The sequence below is a fragment of the Chinchilla lanigera genome, unplaced genomic scaffold (genome assembly GCF_000276665.1).
Source record: "Chinchilla lanigera isolate Chin_1 unplaced genomic scaffold, ChiLan1.0 scaffold00117, whole genome shotgun sequence".
In the NCBI taxonomy this organism is placed as follows: Eukaryota; Metazoa; Chordata; class Mammalia; order Rodentia; family Chinchillidae; genus Chinchilla; species Chinchilla lanigera.
The window spans coordinates 1593900-1617512 of NW_004955518.1; the positions used below are offsets into that span (position 1 = coordinate 1593900).

Below are 23613 nucleotides of genomic sequence, written 5' to 3' on the forward strand. Positions count from 1 at the left end.
CTGATATTTAGATGAAATATGAATCAAACTGAATTTAAGAGAAAAATGGCAAAAAAAATCAGCTCTTCAAAAAACAGCCCAGTTTTCATTCCCATGCAGATGGACTGCTTCAGGGTTATATATTGTAAGTATACATTTTTTTCCATTCACTTTTGTGTCCATAAATCAACCTACATATATAAAATGTGTTTCTGTATCAAAACATGATATATTATATGAACATATCAGTATAAATATGAATATGTAACTGTCTCTCTACAAATACACCCAGCATCCACAGGATTCATTGCCAAAGTGTACTTCTTCTTTGCTTCCATTTTTCTATCACCCTCCATGCCCTCTGTTCCACTCACAGCTTCTCTATCTCCTACCTACTGCTGTTCCTGGCTCTTGATGAGGTGACGGATGAAAAGATGCTAGTTTACCTGACACTTTCAGTACTGCTCGGATTATTAGAAAACACTAATAAGGCTGTCACCTCAGTAAAGTGTCCAAGCAGAGCCATTTGTGCATCTTCCCATGGCCCTCCCACTCAGGAGGCTTCAGCTAGAAAAACAGGAATCTGAGAACTCGCTGGTGTGTTACCCAAAGTAGAGCAGTGTCTCTCACTCTATCAGGCCAAGTAGAAGGTTCTGAGGATTTTGTATCGGGAATGCTTTTATTTTTCATAAAAATAGCCAGGCTTGCTTATAAGTAATTTTTTTTAGAAAGACCAAAAGATTCTTTAAAAAGTGATCTTTCCAGAAGGCACACAATAATAAAGGGAATGAAATTAGTAATCTCTTTCACTTGCCAAGCATAGGTTATTAGTGTACTCAGTCTGACCAAGTGAGTATTTATAAGCCTAACTTCAAACACCATGGTATTTAATAAACATAAATTGAAGACAGTGACAATACTATCCATATTTCCTTTCTTAATGACATTCTATTGGCAGCTGAGTAACAAAATCATGACTATTTAATTCTTTGTTACTCCACTTCACAGTACAACTCATACTAGGTGTGTTCGCTATTGGAAATAGCCTTCCAACTAGCAAAATTAATTCTTCCTTTATTTGAGAGATACTAATCAGTGTATATAAGTAAAATGCAAAACTTCATAGCAGCATTTCTTCCCTGACTTCTGTGATGAGACCTTTTGTCATCTCCAACAAGTCTTACTATTTTTACAGGGGAGATGCCAGGGAGATAGCCCAATGGCACAAGAACCTGCCTGGCAAGTGCAAGGTCCTGAGTTCAATTCCTGGCACAAAAAAAAAACAAAAACAAAAAACAATTTTTTTAAAGGGTCATCATAATTCTAAGTTGGCTACCTTCAAATCTCATCTGCAAAGTACATCTAGAAATTTAGCTGCTGATGCAGATAATATATAAAAATGAAAAGCTGCAACTTGTTTCCCACTTGCTAAGTCAAATACAAGCAGTAGATTAAAAAAAATCTACTTTCTCAGCTAGACTGAGAGGAATAACAGGAGGAAGGCAGGAACTGGCCTATGTGATGTGTACATAGCCCATGGAAAGTCACTGCACTTGTTCAAAAGAACACATGAGTAGAGCTCACTATCTGAATACTATAGCTAGTACCTTCCACTGGCATCTGGAATGGAAAGCTAACAATTTCGTCTGCTCAGATCCTTCTCTTATCTCTGTCCATCTCCTAAAATGAATAGTTCATCTCTGCTATGTCCTACTCTTCACAAAAGTGTCTCCTCCATGTTGAGAGAGTTAAGGCTATTCACCAATGCTGAGAAACTTAGGACCACCTTTCACTTTTCCATCCACATCCTCCAGCATTCGTTCTAAGCAAGCAAGGTCTCTCATCTGCCCTTATTCTCTCCCTCTGCCATCTCCACCTTATTTCAGGTCCCTTACAACCCTTATTCAGACTATTACTGAAGTTTCCAGTTATTTCCTTGGCCATAGGATAATTAGCTCAATTATGTAGAAAAAAATAATTCTTGCCAGGCATGGTGATGCATACCTGTAACCCCAGCACTTGAGAGGCTGAGGCCGGAAGATATACCATGAGTTCAAGGCCAGTCTGGGCTACATAGAGTTCAAGGCCAGCCTCAACTACATAGCAAGAACCTATCGCAGAAATACTACTAATACTAACTCTTGATCCTTTCCAAGTATGTTCCCCAAAATTTACCCCCAAAAGATTAAATATTTATTTTTTTAAATCATAGAGTTAGAAGAAAACTTAAGGGACAATATCTATATTCCAAAGTAAAGGAAGTTTTTCCATGCCTAATTTTAAAAGGCAGAGCTATAAAAATTGATAATTTGACCAAATAAGTAGCATTTCAACTAGAAGAAAAAAATTATAAATCCAAATGAAAACATAAGTCACCAAAAAATTATATATAATTATCTGACTTTTTAAAGAAAGGACCTGTATACTTTCTATACTTAAAAATAACTATCAACACTATCATTTCCAGTGTCCACAAATAAAGCTGAGTGTGGTGGTGCACCAGCACTTTGACAGGGTAAAGCAGGAGAATCACAAGTTTGAGAGCAGCCTGGCAATTTAGTGACTTCCCAAGACTTTGTCTCAAAATTTAAAAAATAATTTAAAAGGGATGAAAATACAATTCAATACAATGGCCCTCAGTTCAATTCCCAGTACAGAAAAAAAAAAAGTTAAAATTAAAATATTGAAAACAAAAGAATAGAGAAGGAAGACAAAAAACAGTGTTCACATGAATGCAAGAGAGAACAGTCATTTGCCATTTTAACTAAATTATACCAACTACAAACAAGGAACTCTCAAAGTCCATCTCAACAGGTTTGCCAACTCCATTTAACATAATACCACAGGACCACCTGAACTACTGCCTAGACAGTCAACACTATCAATTTCCTTTTCTCAATCTTTCTCATACGGAAAACAGGTGTTATTCTGATTCCAATGAACAGAACACAAAAACCATGACTACTTCCTCTCACAGGACTCTGATCATTTTTATAATATAGGTAGAGGTAATTCTCTTCTGTCTTCCCCCCACCCCACCTCAATAGTTTGTTCATCTTTAGCAAAAAGGTTGGAACACCTTTCAGCTCTAAGGATAAATCCACAAGTAGGTTACCAGGATATATTGCAAGCCTATACATATTTCCTATTTATTTTTTCTTTATGTCTACGATTAGCTAATAGTTCTCACAAAATAGATGGGTCAGAATACCAAGAAGAAAAATTCAACAAGCAAAATATCAGCTGTCTTAGTTACTTTTCTCTTGCTGCTGAGATAAAATACTTGACCAAAATTAAGGAAGGAAAAGGTTATTTAGCTCACACTTTGTGGAGGTTTCAGTCCACAACCAGTTCGCCCCAAGGCAGAGTGGCAGAGGGCAACAGTTCTCTGAGGTGGAAGACAGAAAAAGCCACAAGAACAAAGGCAGGAGCAAGCTTCTTTCCCTCCCTTATATCCTATGCAGTCTACCCACCCTAGGGTGGGTACAACACTCACACCTCTAATCCCAGCACTAGACAATGAACCATCACAAACTCTAGATTCAGCTGCCTGGAAAAGCCCACCCCATGACCACATGAGGCTTTTCGGGGAAGAACATCCGGACACAAACTGTAACATCAACTGAACTTTAAAAGCTACAGCCTTCACTACCTAATATTAGCTTTTGTCCATCATTTTAAAATAGCATTTTATCAACCATGGGAGGAAAGGAAACTAGAACTTAGTGACTAGTCTTTCTGAGAACAAAAGAAGTAAAAGTTATTTAGTGACCTTTCAATGTTTACCTTAGAGCTGCTAATCAGAAATAAATTGTCACCACATGGATATGCATAATCAACTTTATTCCTTTTGCTAATTGAGAAATAGAGCTATTAATGTCAAGAAACATTTGAAAAATGTACCAACCTTGCTCAGTGGAGCAAGTTCTTTTTAAAAGTCAGAGTTTCCATATGGTGAAATTATGGAAATTGGGCTTAGCAAAAAAAAAAATGAAAAGGAGTAATTTGTTAAGGAGCTAGTCTATGGTGAAATAAAATCAGTCTAAACAACCCATAATGTTGGAATTCTGACTACTCCTTATGTTCAAAAATAATTCCCTCAGCTGTTATGAAAAGTCATTCCATTGCTATCACCGTTTGAAATTCCTCTTCTGCTGAGTTTACGCTTCCCACCTGGCAGTAGCTATGGCTTAGCAGCCACAGTGTTAGAACCCTCAGGAAGTCAGTCCTTCCTTTTCACGGATTTTCTGTTTGGTCCTCTTTTGAGTTTCCTTTAACACTACCACCAGAGGGTAAGTCTTACCTCATTTGTGTAAAAAGGGAACAAAGTATTCCCTTCAGTGATAATTCCAGATTGCTGTCATCATTATAATATCAGACACGGAAGTGTGCATATTTTCAATTTATTGTTAGTTTTAGAGAAGATGTAGTTGAAGCACCTGCTAATGGTAAAGGATCACTCTAACCGCTCCTATCCCAAGACTCAGTTCTACCCTCCCTTAATTTACTCTTGCTTCATAAAACCCAAGATTCCTCCCTTTTCTGTGTGACAATTTTTGTTACTTGACACTTTCCCTGTGAAACAGCTTGATAAAAGTCCCCTTCCTCATTGTCTGGTGCACTGTGAAAGTCGCCTCTAAGCAACCCCCAACCATTTCCTCACATACACAAGACCAACAACCATATCTACTGGGAACAGAGAACACAAGTACCAGTGTGAGAAGAGCCAAAACGTGAATAAGCACACATCTACAGCACTCTTCAAGGCACAAGAAGGCAGACAATGGGTGGTCCTCATCCTGGGCTAGTCCAGATCTCAAACTCATGCTGTCTCCAGGTTCTGCAGAGTGATATGTTTACAAAAACACATCTGGGAGGAGATGTACACACCCTCCCAAGACATGATTAGAGGAACAAATATGTGTTTTGAGAAATGATTCCTCACTCCCTCACCACCACACAAAGAAGGAGCCTGACTAGGGTCATTTAATATATAAAGATAGCTGGTAATAGCTGTATTATTGATGTATGTGGTTTATTGAGAGGAACAGTTGATGCTTGAAATTTTCTTTTTTCTTGACCAATTTTGCACGCTTGAATTTGGTAATTAGAATTGACTGATCTGAAAACAATATGCGTATAAGAACCATTACTGAACTCCTACCACCTATATGGTGAAGCTCTGCACCATTTCCAGTGTTTTTTTTTTTAATTATTTTTATTTATTTATTTATTTTTACTTGTTACTATCTTTGCTTGTTTGATCAATCTTACATTCTTTTGTCTAATGGACTCAGCAACTTCGTTGAAGATAACAGATGTAATATAGCAACTATTGTGAATTTCTATCATTTTATCTTGAGGTCATGTATCATTTTTGATGTTTTTAATGTTGTTTTAATTTTGTCTTCATTGTTGTTTTGTCAATTTTTTTTAATTTTTAAAATAAAAACCACACACACAAAAAATATCTCTGAACTTTGATTTCCTCTTTTTTTTTCTCCCAAGGCTGGCCTTGAATTCAGTGTGTAACCTAGGCTGGCCTCCAACTTTCAACAATCCTGTCTCAGCCTCCCAAGAGCTGGGATTATAGGCATGTGCCAACATGCCCAGCTCTCCTTGTTTTAAAAAGTGCTTTAACTAACCTAACAATAATCAGAACTAACACTTTCAACAAAACATTGAAATGCCTTCTCTATTTAGTTTTAAATTCTCCTTTCATTTTTAAAAATAGCAACCTTAATGAGATAATTCACAAGCACTTTCAAATATATAATTTGATGTCTTTTAGTATATTCACAGAGTTGTGCAACTATCACCAAGTCTTAATCACTTTCCTTGCCACTGAGACACAATACCTGATACCTACAACTTTAAGGAAGAAAGATTTCCTTTATTTTAGTTCACAATCCGAGCAGGTCTCAGTCCTTGCATGGCCGGCTGGCTCCAAAGCAGGAGGTGACAGTAACCATTACTCTATTCTCTGTAGAGTATGTCTATTCTGAAACACTTCATATAAATGGAATCATACAATAAGTGGCTTTTGTGACTGCCTTCTTTCACTTAGCATGTTTTCTTCAAGGTTTATCCATGTTGCAACATATATCAGTAGTTGTCTGAATAAAATTCCATTATATGGATAAAACACATTTGTTTATTCATTCACCAGCTGATGAACATTTGGGTTGTTTCTACTCATAGCTCTTATGAATAATGCTGTTATTAACATTTTTGTATAGGTATTTTTATGGACATATATTTCCAGTTTTCAAAGGTCCATAGCCAAGAACTGCTTGTTTACATGGGTAACCCTATGTTTACTCTTTTGAAGAATGTCAAACTATTTTGCAAAGTGATTGTACCATTTTTACTTTTTTTTTTTTTTTTTTTTTGCTATTTGATCTTTTTAAATTCTTTCCCTCTCTGCTTCTGGTTGTATAGGCTTACCTGGGGGAAAAACTGAGTGCTTATAAAGATATTTTCTATAGAATGGGAAATTTTGCCATTGTAGGTCAACACAAAGGAAATAAAAAAGTTTGTGTGAGTTTGGGGTCTACAGACAGTGGTACCATGGCGCACACAGCAAGGCTATGCACACCAGGTAGCAATGATACTTGGAGTTCAGGGACGCATTTAGGGTGATCTGAAGGGTTTTGATATCACAGTAAACCACAAGTATGTACATACACCAATACCTTTATCCCAAGTGTTTTCACTATAAAAGGATAATTCAATTTGACAGGCACATAAATAATGACAAAATACACTGATTCTCATTGTACCTTAGAATATGTATTGTAGTTGGGCAGAATTTTTCTTGGAGTTGGAAGAATCTTTCTTCCTTAAAGTCATAGGTATCAGGTATTATATCACTGTGGTTATTTTTTTAAAAACAACGTATAAGGTAGAATATATGCAGCTGGGCATGTTGTAAGGAAGATTACTCAGAAGTGCAGATGACATCTATATTGGCTCTTAAAGGATTAAAAAAGTTTTTAAAGGCCAAAATGAGCAAGAATTGTGTATCACACAGAGAAATATATAGAAAAAGGCAAAGTGAAGAAAAGACAGTAAAGGGACAAACAAATAAAAGAAGCAACAAGATGATCTGCAAATGGATAAATATGTAAAGCAACATGGAAAGAAGGTAGGGTAAAAGATGGCTCCAGCTTTGGGGTAGGGAAGATGGGACAGATGACCACACCATCAACAGAAATATGAGTAAAGTCTAAAGGAAGATTGGTATCAGAGACATGGCCCTGAGTTCAGGTTTAGACATATATTTATGAGTTTAAAGTACCCAGAGAACACAGGAAGCTGGGGTCTATTAGGCAGAAAAAAGTATAGAATTTGAGTTAAATAATGTATTTCCTAATGGAAGTCATTGCCAAAGTCTTCAGAATGGTGAATGAAAAGGGAGATCAAAAACAGTTTATTAAAACTCCTATTCAAACAGGACACTCAGTACAGTGGGGAAGAAAGATCAGGTGAGACAAAGCCAGGACTTGGAAAGGTGACCCAATTTTAAGACTAAACCTCAAGAAAGTAGCTGGCTGCCCAACTACAATACATATTCTAAGATACAATGAGAATTCAGGCTTAATACAGCCTGTCCTGATGTTTCAGAGGATTGATCAAGCAAATGAGAGACAACTTCAGGAATTCCCAGTTAGAGAGGCAAGCCATCTCAGCGCTGGTCACCTGCCACTGCCTCAGGAACTGAAGGGCAGCCTCCCCAGGACTAGGAAGGAGTGAGTGAAGTAAAGCCAAGTTTGTCCAAAGGAAAGGGGTTCCATCAAGGCTCTGCTTTACCATGATAGACAGATCTGGTGTGGATACAGTGTGGTGTGGATATGGGTAGCCAGGGCTCACCCAACTGTCTATCTCTCCACCAAGTCTAAAGAAGCAAAACTGACTTGTGTTACTCTAGATGAAGTGCCTGTTCAGGAAAGGCTCAAAAACAAGAAGCTCAGCCTACTCACGCTCAGTTCCTGTAGAGCCAGGATTGAGGGAGGAAAGACTAGAGCTCCATACAACACCCATACGTGGCAGGGCAGAAAAAGAAGACAAGGCACAGGAAATACTCAATACAACACAAGACAGAAGCAAGACAGAAGTTGACAGATATTTAGGAGACGACTCAGGAAGAAAGGGAAGAGTCCTGAGCCATGCCTTCTGATATCCTTGGCTTTCACTCAAAGTTTCCCTTCTCTGTATCCAACAGTGAAACTCTATCAGAAATAATGTTTTGCTTGTCAGCCCGTATTTAAAAATTTAATTTGTAAACCAACATGAATGGCAACTTCTACATAAATACCTTTTGAAAATTATATTCAACCTGGATCTAAAAGTTTTATTAAAAAACAAAGAAAGACCTCAGACATCTTCAGGTATCCTGGTGAGTCACCCCTGTGCCTCCCCAACCAGGATGCAAGGCAGGCAGAGCCCCAGGGCCTTGGTGGCCGCTCCTTTCACTCCCCCCATCCCCATGGGAGACCAGCTGAAACCCGGACAGGGTCAGCAGCCTTGAGACTACACCCTCATCCCTCCCCTACCAGTTTGACTCCACCCTCTAACCTCCTCTACCTGCTTAGGAACTGGGCTGCAAGCTGAGAAACATCTGAAGCCTCCATGACTATGACCTGCAACCTCCCCCACCCATGTGGAAGCAGGGATGAACCCCGACAGCTTCAGGAACTCCAGTGAGCTTTACCCACCCCTCCCTCAATGGCATGGGAGCCAACTGAATGCAAAAGTTCTGGAAGCATCTGCAACCCCACCTTGATACCACACACCAGCACAGGAGCCACCCTGAGCACTGGGGAACTTCAGATCCTTGTTCTGCCACTTCCACAGCATCATGGGAGTAAGGCAGAACTCCAGGGAACCTCTGGATCTTCAAAAATGACAAAACAAAAGAGCAAAATGCAATCTCAGCCCTCTACACCAAGAACAAGTCCTAGAGACATCAACAGAGAAGAGTCTGGAAGTCAGACACCTGAAATTTCTGAAATAACAGGAACTGAAGAAAAGAAATAATTCCATCAGACCACAGACCACATCAGGACAGAAATAATGTCTCAGGTAAAAAAAGAAATGACAACAATAATGAAAGAATTGCTAAGCACATCCAAAGAAGACATTGATAAGAAAATAGGGAGCATAGAAAATCCATGGAAACCTTGAGTGAACAATATAGAAAAGAACTAGAATGTATGCAACAGATTCAAGTAGATATCCAGGAAATTAAACATTCCATCAAAAGCAGGCAAAACTGCCTGAATGAAGCTGAAGACAGACTTTCAGACTTTGAAGACAGCATTGCGACTGCCAAACGTGAGAAGAAGGATTTCTTAAAAACAACAAGGAATCAGTAAATAACAATTCAACAACTGCAAGATGAAGCAGAGAAAAACAATGTAAGATTAATAGGTATTAATGAAACAACAGATGTCAACACAAATGACACAAAAAGACTATTTGTAGAAATAATAGCAGAAAAGTTCCCAGGCATGGAAAAAGAATCAGACATCCAGATAAGTGAAGCATATAAAACTCCAATTAACCATAACAAAAATAAATCTACACCCAGAGATACAGTGATTAAAATCCCAGAAACTCAACAAAAGATCAGAATGTTAAAAACTGTTAAAGAAAAGAAACAGATCACCTATAAAGGAAAGCCCATCAGAATCATGGCAGACTTCTCAACACAAACCATCAAGGCAAGAAGAGCTTGGAGTGAAGTATTTCAGACACTGAAAGAAAACAACTTCCAACCCACATTGATGTACCTGCAAAACTATCCTTAAAATTTAATGGAGAAATAAAATATTTCCATGATAAAGAACAACTGAAGAAAATTCATGAGCACCAAGCCAATCCTACAACGAGAAGTAAAAGATATTCTAGAAAGAGATAAAAAAAAAAAAGACCACAACTTCAAGAACAACAACATAAAGGAACTACCAAGCAGGGCAAGCAAATAGACACAGGGAAAAACGAGGAACCAACAGCAGGAAAATAAGTCAATACGCATCAGTTCTAACTATCAATGTGAATGGTCTAAATTGACCAATCAAAACAAGCAGACTAGCAAAGTGGATCAAGAAACACAATCTAACAATATGCTGTATACAAGAAAAACATTTAGCTCAAAAGGAAATTCACAGACTGAAAATTAAAGGATAGGAAACAATACTCCACATAAGAGGAACCCAGAACAAAACGGATATAGCTATTCTGTTTGCAGACAACGTTAACTTCAAACAAAGAGCAATCAAAAGAAATAAAGGAGGTCACTATGTACCTGTGAGGGGAAAACTTCAAGAGGAAGAGATAACAATCGTAAACATCAAGGCACCAAATACAGAAGCACCCAAATATATAACACAAATTTTAGCACACATGAAAAATGAAATAAGCAGCAACACAATCATAACAGGGGACTTTAACTCCCCATTGTCAGTAAGATATAGATCAACTATACAAAAATATCCACAAAGAAATAATAGAACTTAACCATATTTGTGAACAAATGGACTTAGTAGATCTTTACAGAGTGTCCCATCCTACAGCATTAGAATATACATTATTCTCAGCTGCACATGGGACATTCACTAAAACAGACCACATGCTAGCACATACAACATGCTTAAGTCAATGCAAAGGAACTGAAATTATCCCATGCACACTATAAGGCCATAGTGCAATGAAATAGGAAATTAATGACAAAGAAATCACAAAAACTCCATAAACACGTGGAAATTAAATAAAGCTCTCCTGAACAACCAATAAGTCACAGATGAAGTCAAAGTAGAAACTAAACAATATTTACAATCAAATGAAAATGCAGATACAACTTAGAGGAACCTATGACAGGCAATGAAAATAGTCCTCAGAGGGAAATTTACAGTTGTGAATTCCCACCTCAGGAAAACAGAAGGAGCACAAATAAACAATCTTATGCTATACCTCAAGCTCCTAGAAAAAGAAGAGCAAGTGAAACCCAAAGCCCAAAGAAGACAGGAAATTATAAAACTCAGGGCAAAAATTAACACTATGAAGACTTAAAAAAAAAAAGATACAAAGAATTAAGGAATCAAAGAGTTGGTTCTTTGAAAGAATAAATAAAATAGATTAAACCCTTAGCCAACCTTATCAAAAAAAGGAGAGAAAAAACTGAAATACATGCAATGAGGAATGAAAGGGGTGAAATGACTACAGATCCTGTAGAAATTCAGAAGATCATCAATACTTACTTTGAAAATCTTTTCACAGGATGGAAAACACAGAATAAATAGACAGATTTCTAGATATATATGAATTACCAAAGCTGAAAGAAGAAAATATAAAAATCCTGAATTAGTATCAGCCAAAGAAACTGAAAATGTAATAAAAATCTTGCCAATGAAGAAGAGCCCAGGTCCTGATGGATTCACAGCTGAACTCTATGAGAAATTTAGAGAAGATTTAACAACAATTCTTCTCAAACTCTTTAATAAAATTGAAAGGGAAAGAATTCTCCCTAACTCATTCCTGGAGGCAAGTATTATCCTGATACCAAAACCAGAGAAAGACACAACCAAAAAAGAGAACTATAGGTCAATCTCCCTAATGAATATAGATGCAAAAATTCTCAATAAAATTGTAGCAAACAGAATACAAAAAACCATCAAGAAGATTATACAACATGATCAAATGGGATTCATCCCAGGAATGCAGGGACAGTTCAATATATGCAAATCAATTAATGTAATACATCATATCAACAGAGCCAAAGACAAAAATCACATAATCATCTCCATCAATGCAGAAAAAGCTATTGATAAAGTCCAACATTCACTCATGGTAAAAACCCTACAGAAAACAGAAATAGATTATCTTCACCTCAATCTGATCAAAGCCATCTATGATGAACCAAAGGATAACATCATACTAAATGGTCAAAAATTGAAAATCTTCATTTTAAAATAAGGAACAAGACAAGGATGTCCACTGTCACCATTCCTACTCATTATAGTTCTGGAAATATTAGCTAGAGCAATTAGACAAAAGAGAAAAAATAAAAGGAATAAATATAGGAAAGGAAGAAGTGAAATTATCATTATTCACAGACAACATGATACTCTGCATAGAAGACCCCAAAAACTCCACCAAAAGGCCTATAGATTTAATAACCAAATTCAGTAGTGTAGCTGGATACAAAGTCAACACTCAAAAATCAATAGCAGTCCTGTACACAAACAACAAACAGACTGAAAGAGAAATTAGGGAAACCACAGCTTTCACAATAGCATCTAAAAAAATGAAATACTTAGGAGTCACTCTAACTAAAGAAGTAAAAGATCTATAAAGTAAAAATGATAGTACTCTGAAAAAAGAGACCTAAGATGATTTCAGAAAAATGGAAAGATATTCCTTGCTCATGGATAAGAAGAACTAACATTGTGAAAATGGCCATACTCCCCAAAATTGTTGTACAGATTTAATGCAATCCCAATTAAAATACCATTAGCGTATCTCATAAATCTAGAGAAAACATTCCTAAATTCACCTGGAACCAGAAGAGGCCTAGAATAGCAAATGCAATCCTGGGACACAAAGGATAGGCAGGAGGCATCAAAATTCCTGTCTTGAAATTATATTACAAAGCTACTGTGATAAAATTAGCATGGTACTGGCACAAAAACAGACCTGAAGATCAATGGAACGGATGATAAGAAGATGCAGACACAACACAAACATAATCAGCCACATTATCTTTGACAAATGGACCAAACAGAATCACTGGAAAAAAGGTAGCCTCTTTAATAAGTAGTGCTGGAAAAACTGGCTTTCCACGTGCCAAAGACTAAAACTAGACCCATGTCTATCAACGTGAACTAAACTAAAGTCAAAATGGATCAAAGATCTAAATATTAAAATAGAAACAATAAATCTACTGGAAGAGAAAGTAGGTGAAAATCTTAAAAGACATAGAGGTAGGAACACAATTCATGAACAAAACCCAAACTGCATGGGAATTACTTCAAAGAATCAACAACTGGAATCTCATCTTATTGAACAGTTTTTGTACATCAAAAGAAGTCACCAACAGAATAAAAAGAAAACCCATGAATTGGGAAAAAGTTTTATCCAACTTCAACTCAGACAAAGGACTTCTATCTAGAACATAGAAAGAATTAAAATGCTTCAGGGCTCCAAAATTCAAAGACCCAATCCAAAAATGGGCATTTGAGATGAACACACAGTTCTGATGAAGAAGTACTAATGGTAAATAACTACATGAAAAAATGTTCAATGTCATTAATCATTTGAGAAATGCAAATTAAACCAACACTGAGATTCCATCTCACTCCAGAAAGAATGGCTATCATCAAAAAATTAACCAATAACAAATGCTGGAGAGGCTGTGGGGAAAAAGGAAAACTGCACTGCTGGTGGGAGTGTAGACTGGTGAAAGCACTATGGAAATCATTTTGGAGATTCCTCACAAAACTAGGATTAGAAGTCCCACTTAACCAGCTATTCCCCTTCTGGGTATTTTCCTGGAAGAACTAAAAATACCATACCACAGCAAAATATGTGCACCCATGTTCATAGCAACACAAATTGTTACAGCTAAATCTTATGAACAACCCAAATGCCCATTAACTGAGGAATGGATAAAAAACGATGTGGTATTTTTATACTATGGAGTATTACTCAGCTATATGAAAAGATAAACTCGAGGCTTTTGTAGGTAAACAGATGCAACTAGAGACCATACTCATAAGTGAAATAAATTGGACCCACATGTGTAAACATCATATTGTCTCCCTGGTGTAGGAATCTGAAAGAGTAAGTAAAACTCAAAATGTAAAACAGATGATATGAAAGGGAAAAAAACTGCTCAAAAGAAAGAACAACTGGGATGAGAGAAAGAAGGCAAAAAAATCATATATATATGGAAGGATAGCTGGGATCACTGTGCTGCTGATGTCTGGTGGTATATTGAAAGGAACCATTAATGCTTAAATTTTTGTATTTTTTGACCAATTTTGCATGCTTATATCTGGTAATCTGAGCAACTGATTTGAAGACAACAATATGCAACAGAACAACTATTGGTGAATTCCTACTATCTTATCTATTGAAACTGTACTATCTCTAATGTTTTATTTAATAATTATTTTTATTCTTTTTAATGGTTTGAACAATTTTCCATTCTTACATCTTTTAATCTTAGCAATATAGTTAAAGATAACAATATGTAATATAACATCCACTGCTAGTTCCTATCATTTTGTTTTGAAACCCTGTATCATTTTTAATGTTCTTGCTTTGTTTTGTTTATGTCTGTGATGTTGGTATGTTGCTATTCTTCTTTTTTTACTATTCTCTTTAAAATAAAATAGAAAAACTAAGAAAAGTTTAGTTACATGTAACATAGAAATATAGATCTCTAAAGACTCTAATCCTTCAGGCAGCCATAAAACATCAGAAACTCTGCAGAATACCAAAACAGTGTAAATAACAAAATATAAATCTCAGTGATTATAAAACACCCAGATTGTGAACTCAAATTTGGACAATTAAAAAATCATCTATTAAAAAATTTAAATATATGTTTAATACAAATTAAACCTTCTAAAAATGAATAGCTGCTTTCCCCCTCATATTTTGAGACAAAAAGTAAAACAAAATAAAAATCACCTTAACACTATGATAAAATACAAAACTTGAAGCAACACCACACTTTTCACAAAATTATGAGTCTGAAAACTACAAGTAGCACATGTCAAGTCTGCACACTTCATGAAAGATATATTTATTCAAAACAAAATCCCTCTCAACAACCGTGCTCCAGAAAGTATGTGAGTCATATGCTGAGAAACTCCTTCCAGTTTTAACCTTTTGAGGGAAAAATACACAGCTTCTGGCACATGCACTAGTGAGAAGCCTGTGAAAGAAGAATTTCACAGTTTAAAAAGCAAAAATTGCTTTGGCACTTTGAGGTCTGATATCCACCATTTCAGATAAAGGATCAAAGAACTCACTCTCACTGTGAGAAGCATTTACATAATGACTCCCTGAAATATGCATGGACACTAAGACAAACACCACAAATCTTATACAGGTTAAAAAAAAATTCTAGTAGATAATAAATCGGCATGGATGTCCAGGTCTTCTATGCTACATTTTCTGGAAAAGCAGGATGATCCCTAATAGTAAGACGGGGCATCAATTTACAGAGAGAAATAACTTGAGGAAAGAATGGCACCTATGGAATGACTGACAAGCCACACAGATCATTTTCTGTGTACGCACAGCACCTTCCAGTCTTGGGGTCTATTTGGCACTCTATAGAGGAACCCCACAGCCCAGGATAGAGAAAAGAAGCATAGACAACTGTTTTCACCTTTCAGAATGGAGAAAGTGCCCAAGTACAACAGCAATTGCTAGAAGAGAGATATGTTCCAGAGTATTCATAAAGTTACTCCTTTTCCAAATAATAAAGAACTTTTCCTGGGCTTTTTGAATGAGCTGAAATTCCATTTTAAAAGATAAGATATTAAATCATTTCTACAGGGAGTAGGACCACTGGAGATTATTTACTTTGCAGTAATTACTGTGGCACACAGGGAGATTAGCTTTCAAATGCTTCTAGCTTTGCAGACAGAGATTTCAATAATGAAGAAAAATTAGTTCATGTTTTGAATATTTAGGTCTTGAGATATATATTACTGCTAAAGAGTGAACACTAGTTCACACCTGCACAGAGAAAAATAATTATCAAAACTATTAATTGTTCCTAAATCTGTACTTCTTTCCCCATACAAAAAATTGCTTTTGAAAAGCATCTTCATTTTTATTAGCACCAACAGTAAATGAAAATGTATGTGTACATTCATTAGTGAGCACATCTCTAATCCCAGCACAGACAGATGCTAGGGCAGGAATAACACAAGTTTGAACCCCACCCAGGCAACTTAGTGAGACCTTGTCTCAAAACAGAAAATAAAAAAGTCCTTGGGTTCAATATCCAGTATTCCAAAAATAAAACATGAAGAAAGGAAGTAATGAAATGAAGCAGGAAGAAATGAAATAGAAAAAGAGACTAATGATAAGAAATATCAGCAATCTCAATCTTGATTCACAAAAAGCCAAACTATGGATTAAGGGAGCCAAGTGTGGCTTGCCCACTGCCCTAAAGGGCAAAGACACAGTGAGTCTTAGGAAACGAGCATATCGTGCTCATTTGTAGTCATAGAATATAAGAGCTGTAGAGGCAGATTTTTTTCTACCTAGATTTTAAAGGATGTATCAAAGCTCCAGAGTCCAGGCAGACATCTGTAACATGGTCAGAACAACAGAGAGCCCCCAAAAAGGTCAATGCCTAGTGCAGTCAGGAGGTAGAGCTCCTCAGAAGACCCCAGAAGACAGAGTCACCAGCATGAGAATACTGCAGATGTGCAATTTCAGTGTAAGAGCTGAAGTATGGGCTGCACATAGGGGACGCCTAGGGTTTTGAAGATCCAACCCTCACCACAATGTACCTGGAAGACAGCATAGAGAGTCAAAGATTGTTTTTGAGCCTTAAGACAAAGTTGTTACCCTGTTTGATTTCGAACATACTTACCACCTGTTATTCTTTTCTTTTGTCCTATTTCTCCCTATTGAAATGGGAAAGTCCAGCCTATGCCTGTTCAACCAATGTACTTTGAAAGCACATAACTTGTTTGATTTCATAGGACTATAGCTGGAGAAAAATTAAGTGCTCTAAATAGTTAAGACTTTGGGGCATACTGGAATAACATGACACATTAAAAGGAGATGAATTGGAGGTATCAGAAGCATACTGCTATGTTCTGAATGTGCCCTTAAAAATTCATGTATTGGAAATTTAATTTCTAGTGCAGTATTGTTGGTAGGTGGGACCTATGGGGAGATTATTTGGGTTATGAAGGCTCTGCCCTCCTCAATGCATTAATGTCAGATTCTGGTTTCCACAGATTCCTAAGCCTCATTGAAGTCAGATGTCACTGAGCAGTACTAATTTTGTTTTATACTTACAATTGTTGTGGTACTCCACATATACCCATTAACATACACATACACACACGTGCACCAGCACTCAAGGTTCAAGGTTATGTGTGGGCTTTGGTTTCTCTAAGTCTCTACTCTTCCCCTCTGTCTAGGAGCTGCAGCTGCTAAATAAGCCTGGGCACTCAGACTCTCCCTGAATTCTCTCAGTCTTGTAGTCACTGTGCAGTGGTTGCAAAGCTGCGATACATGATCACAGGAAAAGAGAGTGTAAACTAGAAATGCACCAAGTCACAAGGCACTCACAGACAAGTCAGCTGAGTAAGCCCTCATGAGCACATAAGAAATCCAGTGAATTAACCATCAGAGAGTCCTAACACACCTTACAAGCATTTATAAACTCAGAACATGTAAGAGAGAAATCAGAACTCTGAGGAACTAGTCCAAATCCTAAAGGGCTTGCTACATTCTTTAGCTATGGAGCTTGTCACCTCCTGCCAATCCTTATTCTTACCCAGATGACTGAATCAGTTCTACCCTCTTGTTTCAAGGTGATGGAAAATGACCAGATTCACATCTTATTCTAAGACATGGTAAGGGCAACATTTGTGAATTTGGTGGAATTTTCACATACAAAGAAAGAACCTACAGCATGATCACCTAAACCTCTTCAAGGAGATATATTTGAAAACAATTAAGATTTATATCTCTTGCTATAATCTATTCTAAAAGCAAGACAGAGAATTAACCACTTCATTTTGGAGGGAAATTTTCTAAAATTAAAATAAATTACTTATGTTATTATTTAAAATATGTAAATCTGATGTTTCTCTCAAGATTGTTTGCAGATTTATAGACCCTATGCAATATAAATGAGAATAAAGAACAACAACATTTTCACAGTGCACAGAGTAACCGTTCTCTATACATACCACATTCTCTTTGCAGAGGGCTCTCTAGACCACAGCTGTTCCCTGCACATACCAGGTTCAGTATTTTCAGGTCTCAGTACCTTAGCACAAGTTTTCCCTCATATAGAAGTCCTTTCAATGGTTGTCTTTATCACCTTCCTCTTTCAGTGGCTATTCCTCGATACTTTCCTCAGTCTTCGTAGGTACCCAAGTTCGTACAGCTGTCTCAGATCAGCTTAGCTTCCACTTGTGTGTCCCCACCAAAATATGAGGAACCAGGAAAGTGCTTTAGATTTTCGATCATATTTTTGATCATATTTTGGAATATCTGTATGTATATAATGAGATATCCAGGGGATAGAACCTAAATCTAAACACAAAACTCATTAATATTTCATATATACTTTTTATGCATAGCCTGAAGGTAATTTTATACAAAATTTTAAGTGTAGCTCCATTTTTACTGCTATTTGTCATGTGAGGTCAGGTTCTACTTGTGGTACCAAGTCAGTACTCAAATTTTTCCTGTTTTGGAGCATTTCAAGTTTCTGATTTTGGGGCTGGGGTTGCTCAACCTGTATTAGACTTAGGTATTTCTCAACTGGGCAGGGCTGTCATTATGGACCTGTGAACTTGTACAGCCACAGAGCACCTCAATCTCAGAAGGGCCCATATTTGGTTTAATAATCTATTGCCGTCATTTTGAACTAGTGTAAATGAGGCCTCACAGGACAAAGGAGCATGCGGTGAACAGGGGCCACAGAAATCACGTGTCCACCCTTCCTATCTACTTCATTTGCATGTGGCTTTCTCAATGCACCATAAAGACAGAATGCTACAATGTGTGGGAGTTAGGCAAGACTCAAAGCAACTACAGGGTAAAGGTATTATGTTTGTGACTAAGCAGAGCACTGGCAGCCCTGAGAGGATATGTTTTCCATTTAAATGAGAATTCCATCTACACGCAGAAAGAAAGCAAGTGTGTTCTCAATAGTAGCCAACCATTTATCCTGAAAATCACAAAACAGGGAGAAAAGGAAGCTTAGACAACCCACATTTCATTCCTTCTGTATTTATCAATAGTCCAAAGGTCAAGACTGTCAGGGAGAGAGTGGATATATCACCAAGTAAAATAAAAACAATTGAGTTTATTTGGTTTAGTTTTTCCATTGCTGTAGTAAGAATAGGATTGTGTCATTTCAGGGACTCCACAGACAAGTTTAGTGCCCTCATATTTATATTAAAACCAACACTTCATAATATTAAGAGGATTGGCAAATTAAAATTTTAAGAATTCATTTTGAATGATATTAAATAGCAAATTAGAAATGCCCTAAACTGGGCCAGTGTTTAGTGGCACAGCACCTACCTGACAAGTGCAAGGTCCTGAGTTTGATTCCCAGTACAAAAAAAAAGAAATACCATAAGCTAAAAAAAACACAGAAATAAGGAAAAGTTTCATAGTTTATTCCTCTAGTTGCACTTTTCTTCCTGTATTTTGAATTTAGAGCCCCTTATTTTCACTTTGCACTGGACCCTGTAAATTAGGCAGACAGCCCTTCCACTAAGACATTAGTACCTGGAGCACAGGAACTCTATTCTATTTTTGGCTACGCTGATGGCAACAATGAGGCCATTGTTTTGTGTTCATTCAGTCTCAGTAAACATTGGCTAAATATAGAATGTGTTGGATACAATACAGAATAAAAGATTTTAGGGCTGAAAGCCAACAAAAAAATAATCCTACAATCTATTCCGTACTAGAGAGACCTAAACTGGGGTATTATGCCCATTCTATGGAACATATCTGAAAAGAGTCATAGAAAGGAACTCATCAGAAAGTTCTGGGTTCAGATCATTTCAGCAGTTTATTAGCTATGTAACCAAAGAAAATTTACTTAACCTTTGTAAGCCTCAGTTTTCTCTTTTGAATAGTAAAGATAATACAGTATTTTAAAAGATAATATAATTGTAGAATATGTTGTAAATATTCTCTATACAAATGTTAATTATTATGACCCTAACTAGAAGTTGTCTATAGGAGATTAACCCAGATGAGGAGATAGACTCACACCAGGGTCTGGGGAAAGCACAGAAGACCTAAGAGAAACATAGCCAATGACATGTAATAGCTGTCACAGAGAAAGCAGAAGAAGGTTAAGAGTGACCTACAAAAGCACAGTAGGGATCAACGGGAAGCAATTTATAATAAGGTCAAAAATCAAAATGAGGAAGAATTTCCAAAGAGGTAAACATGGGCTTGGAGATACGGTAAATTCTCTGTCCCTGGCAAGAGTATAGAAGTGCTTTAACAAGGTTTTAAGAACATATATCAGACAAAGAAAAACAGATGATAATAACAATGGTGGTAGATATTACTTCTTAGCATATCCTAAATGCCATACACTACGAGGAGCATTTTACATAGCTTATCTTTTTAAATCAACAAGTTCATAAGGTGGAGAATAACCTCCTGTTATTCCTATTACTCTCAGGGTTAAGAAAAAAGGTTAAGTAATTAAACCAAGATCAGAAAGCCAGGCGCCATTCACTGAATTCTCTTCAAAGTCTCAGATACAAACAATTGGACATTTATCTAAATGCTGAAAGAAACAGGGATGGTTACAAATCCTAGGTCTGAATGTGAAAGACTCCCAAAATGGCATCCTCAGTTTCACAAAAACATGGCAATATCCATCTGGATTGTGAGGAAACCTAAAAGATACACTAAATCTGTTCAGAAAGATTACATCATCATGAAGCAGAGCCTTTAAAATATCAAGACGCCAAAGGATTTTTTCCTGGAGCATCAATGCAGGTACTGAGTTCCCAGCCTTCCCCATTTGTTCCTCCACCTGAAGAAATGGTCAGGCTCCAGAGCTCCAGAGCTGCATCTCCAGCCAAGGGTCTTGGACACAGACCTTCACTTTGTCATGGCAGGCAAATGGGAACCAGGCCTGCCAGACAGCACCTTTGTCCCATTTAAACATATGTTGTATACAGATTTTTAACTCAACATCTTGAAAACCATTCCAGGAAAGCTGTATTTGGGCACTCAGGAGGATAGTAAGTATAAAATTACCTTTTGTAGGACACTGTTCACTTCCCTACCCAGAATACAACAGGGACCAAGATATGTAAAAGGAAAATGGTGCTGCTCAATGTGTTTCCATTCTCAGAAAAATTATTCAGGAACCCTGTAAGTACTCTGTATGCTACCTATTATGTTAGGACTGTTCTGAAATGATATAATCACAAATTCAAATGAAAATGAAAAATTAGACCAAACTCTGAATTGACTCTGCCTGTTATTTCTAAAAGCCCTTCAAATTCTCAATCTTATATTCATTTCTAGTAGGTAACACTGTATTCCATGTACACAAATGCATTTCTAACACTCTTTTTCAAAAAGAGAAAGCCAAAACAAAGAAATGAGAGTTACTGATGATACTAAAATTAGAAATGAGATGATATCATAGCTATAAGATTCTGTACAGCTACTGCTCTCTTTCAAATTGGTGGTAACATCGTAAAAATTTACACAAATGCCAAGTGTGTGCGTGTGTGTGTGTGTGTGTGTGTACGAAAAGAAAAAGAATTGGATGAAACCCTGAAGCTACGAGTGGGAAGAAAAGAAAATGGGACTCCTAAATGTTTCATTAGGATAAAAATGTCCAAATATAAGATTTCTTACTGGAAACAGTTCTCCTAGACTATCTGATCAGCAGTACAACACCTCATCTCTTCACATCATCAGAGTACTTTTTATATTTGAAACTACATAATATATTGCACTCTAATACATACTGGTTTCAAACACATTAGAAAACACCTACACGGCATAAATCACATAAGACATCACATTAGGTCTTTTAAATAATGCTGTGAACACGAGGAAAAGATTCTAGGGATCCATTTTTCATGTTCCTTTTGTTATTGCCCAAATGGAAGTGCCTACTTTGTCTCTCTACTGGTTCTTTTCAGTTAAGTAAATCCAACCTACACATAGGACTTTTCAGTTATGAAACATGAAAGACAACATGTTTCTATACAAATAGCAAGATGTGTATCTATGCTCCCTAGGACCAAGAATGTTTGAAAGCCCCTTATGCATCTGTATCTTGCTTCTCCTTATTCACCTTTAACGTCTGTTTCATCAGTGCTTACGACACGCTGACAACAAGAACCAGGAGGGGAATCCACTGTACCTGTGCACCCGCCTCATGGCAGCAAGATCCTACCACACTACTAAAATGATCTTTTTGCCTGTCCCTGAGCACAAGGACTACTCTATTCATTTATGTATCTCTCTAACTGGTACAATAGTAGAGACTCAACAGACATCAAATGCATGAATATATGAAACAAAAAGCAGTTAAGTTTGCCTTTGTATTGTAATTGCTTATAGGTTTTGGAAGAAATTCAGCTAAAAACCAGAATGATTTTGAATCTGGATTTCTTCCCAACTCATATTTATCTATATGACCCCTCCTCAAAAGAAGACTCTTTCTGCCTATCTCTCTCCTTTTCTGTCCTCCACTTTGCACAAGGCACATGTATGTTCTCTCTCTCAACACACACACACACACACACACACACACACACACACAGAGCCTCTATTTAAACCCGTGTAACAAATACACTTTTACATTAGTTATTTAGTTACCTTTACCCTACTTCATCTTGCCATGCAAGTAGTATATGTGAGACACCCACAAAAGAAAACTTACCTGCTTATATGCTTCTCATCACGGCAGTGCAGACCTATGAGGAGGAGGAGAGGCAGTGGGGTGTTTGACATGACAAAGATAAGATACATTTCTTTTGCTTATCCAGAATTCAAACATTATTACATGGATATATGTTTTTCCTCCCTTGTTCATAAATTATAAATGTAGAACAGTTTGACCTTGGCACAAAAGGCTAAACTAGAATTTTTCTGACTGGTACTTAGAATGAGGGATAGAAAAGTATTTTATTTTTAAATTCTGCTTCTTCAAGGAAACCAAATATGTTCCTTTCCTACTGATTAAGCAACTGTTAGCCAATCACTCTTGGCTTGATGTAATGACTACAAAGAAACTTGGTTCTCTGAAATGCTTGAATCTTAAGGGATCAGGCTGTGGTTGAGTATTCATAATCATCCCAATCTAAAGAGTAAAAACCCCAAGGTTCACCAAGGAATAATGTTACTTCTGCTCTGATATGTCCCATGTAGAGAGCTCAACAGTGTTCAGTGTTTGGCTCAGATTCCTGAGCCAAAGCCATGCTGCTTTTTCTGAGACAAAGGTAGAAACTGGGAAACAAGAATTGTATAAGAAAAAGACCAAAATCGTCTCCTGTGTCAAATTTATCTTCCACAAGTAAGAAATTTCTCCAAGAAAAGTGACTGCTGCTCTCTGCTGTTACTTCTACAGCTGTGTTCTGTTCCATACCAACTACGATCCACAGAGAAACAATTTTGATTATCTTACCTTTTGTGGTAACCAGGTATGCTCCTCTCAAAGCATGAAAATAATCTTATTTTTTAAAAAATAAAACACATATTTACATAACAAAGAAGCAAACAAAGTATGGTCCTGTGGCTGAAAAAAAAAAACACAAAAAAAATCATAAACCAAAACACAAAGAAACCCTTAAAAGTTTTAAACTCTGTTATTCATTATGCAATTTTTCATATTTCAGATTTAATTAT

The 23613-nt window shown here is 36.8% G+C and overlaps 1 protein-coding gene across 5 annotated transcripts in view; it reads right to left on the reverse strand.

Moving 5' to 3' along the window:
- Enox1 (ecto-NOX disulfide-thiol exchanger 1) overlaps positions 1–23613 on the reverse strand; it is a 552470-nt gene that overhangs the window by 469344 nt on the left and 59513 nt on the right. For 3 of the 5 annotated variants that reach the window (XM_013506967.1, XM_005409058.2, XM_013506963.1), the window contains 2 exons: positions 23393–23503; positions 22649–22682 (listed from right to left, as the gene is read on the reverse strand). The exons of the other annotated variants lie outside the window; for them this stretch is intronic. The gene's annotated coding sequence lies outside the window, so the exon portion shown is untranslated. The remainder of the gene's footprint in view (positions 1–22648; positions 22683–23392; positions 23504–23613) is intronic. 5 annotated transcript variants of the gene reach the window in all.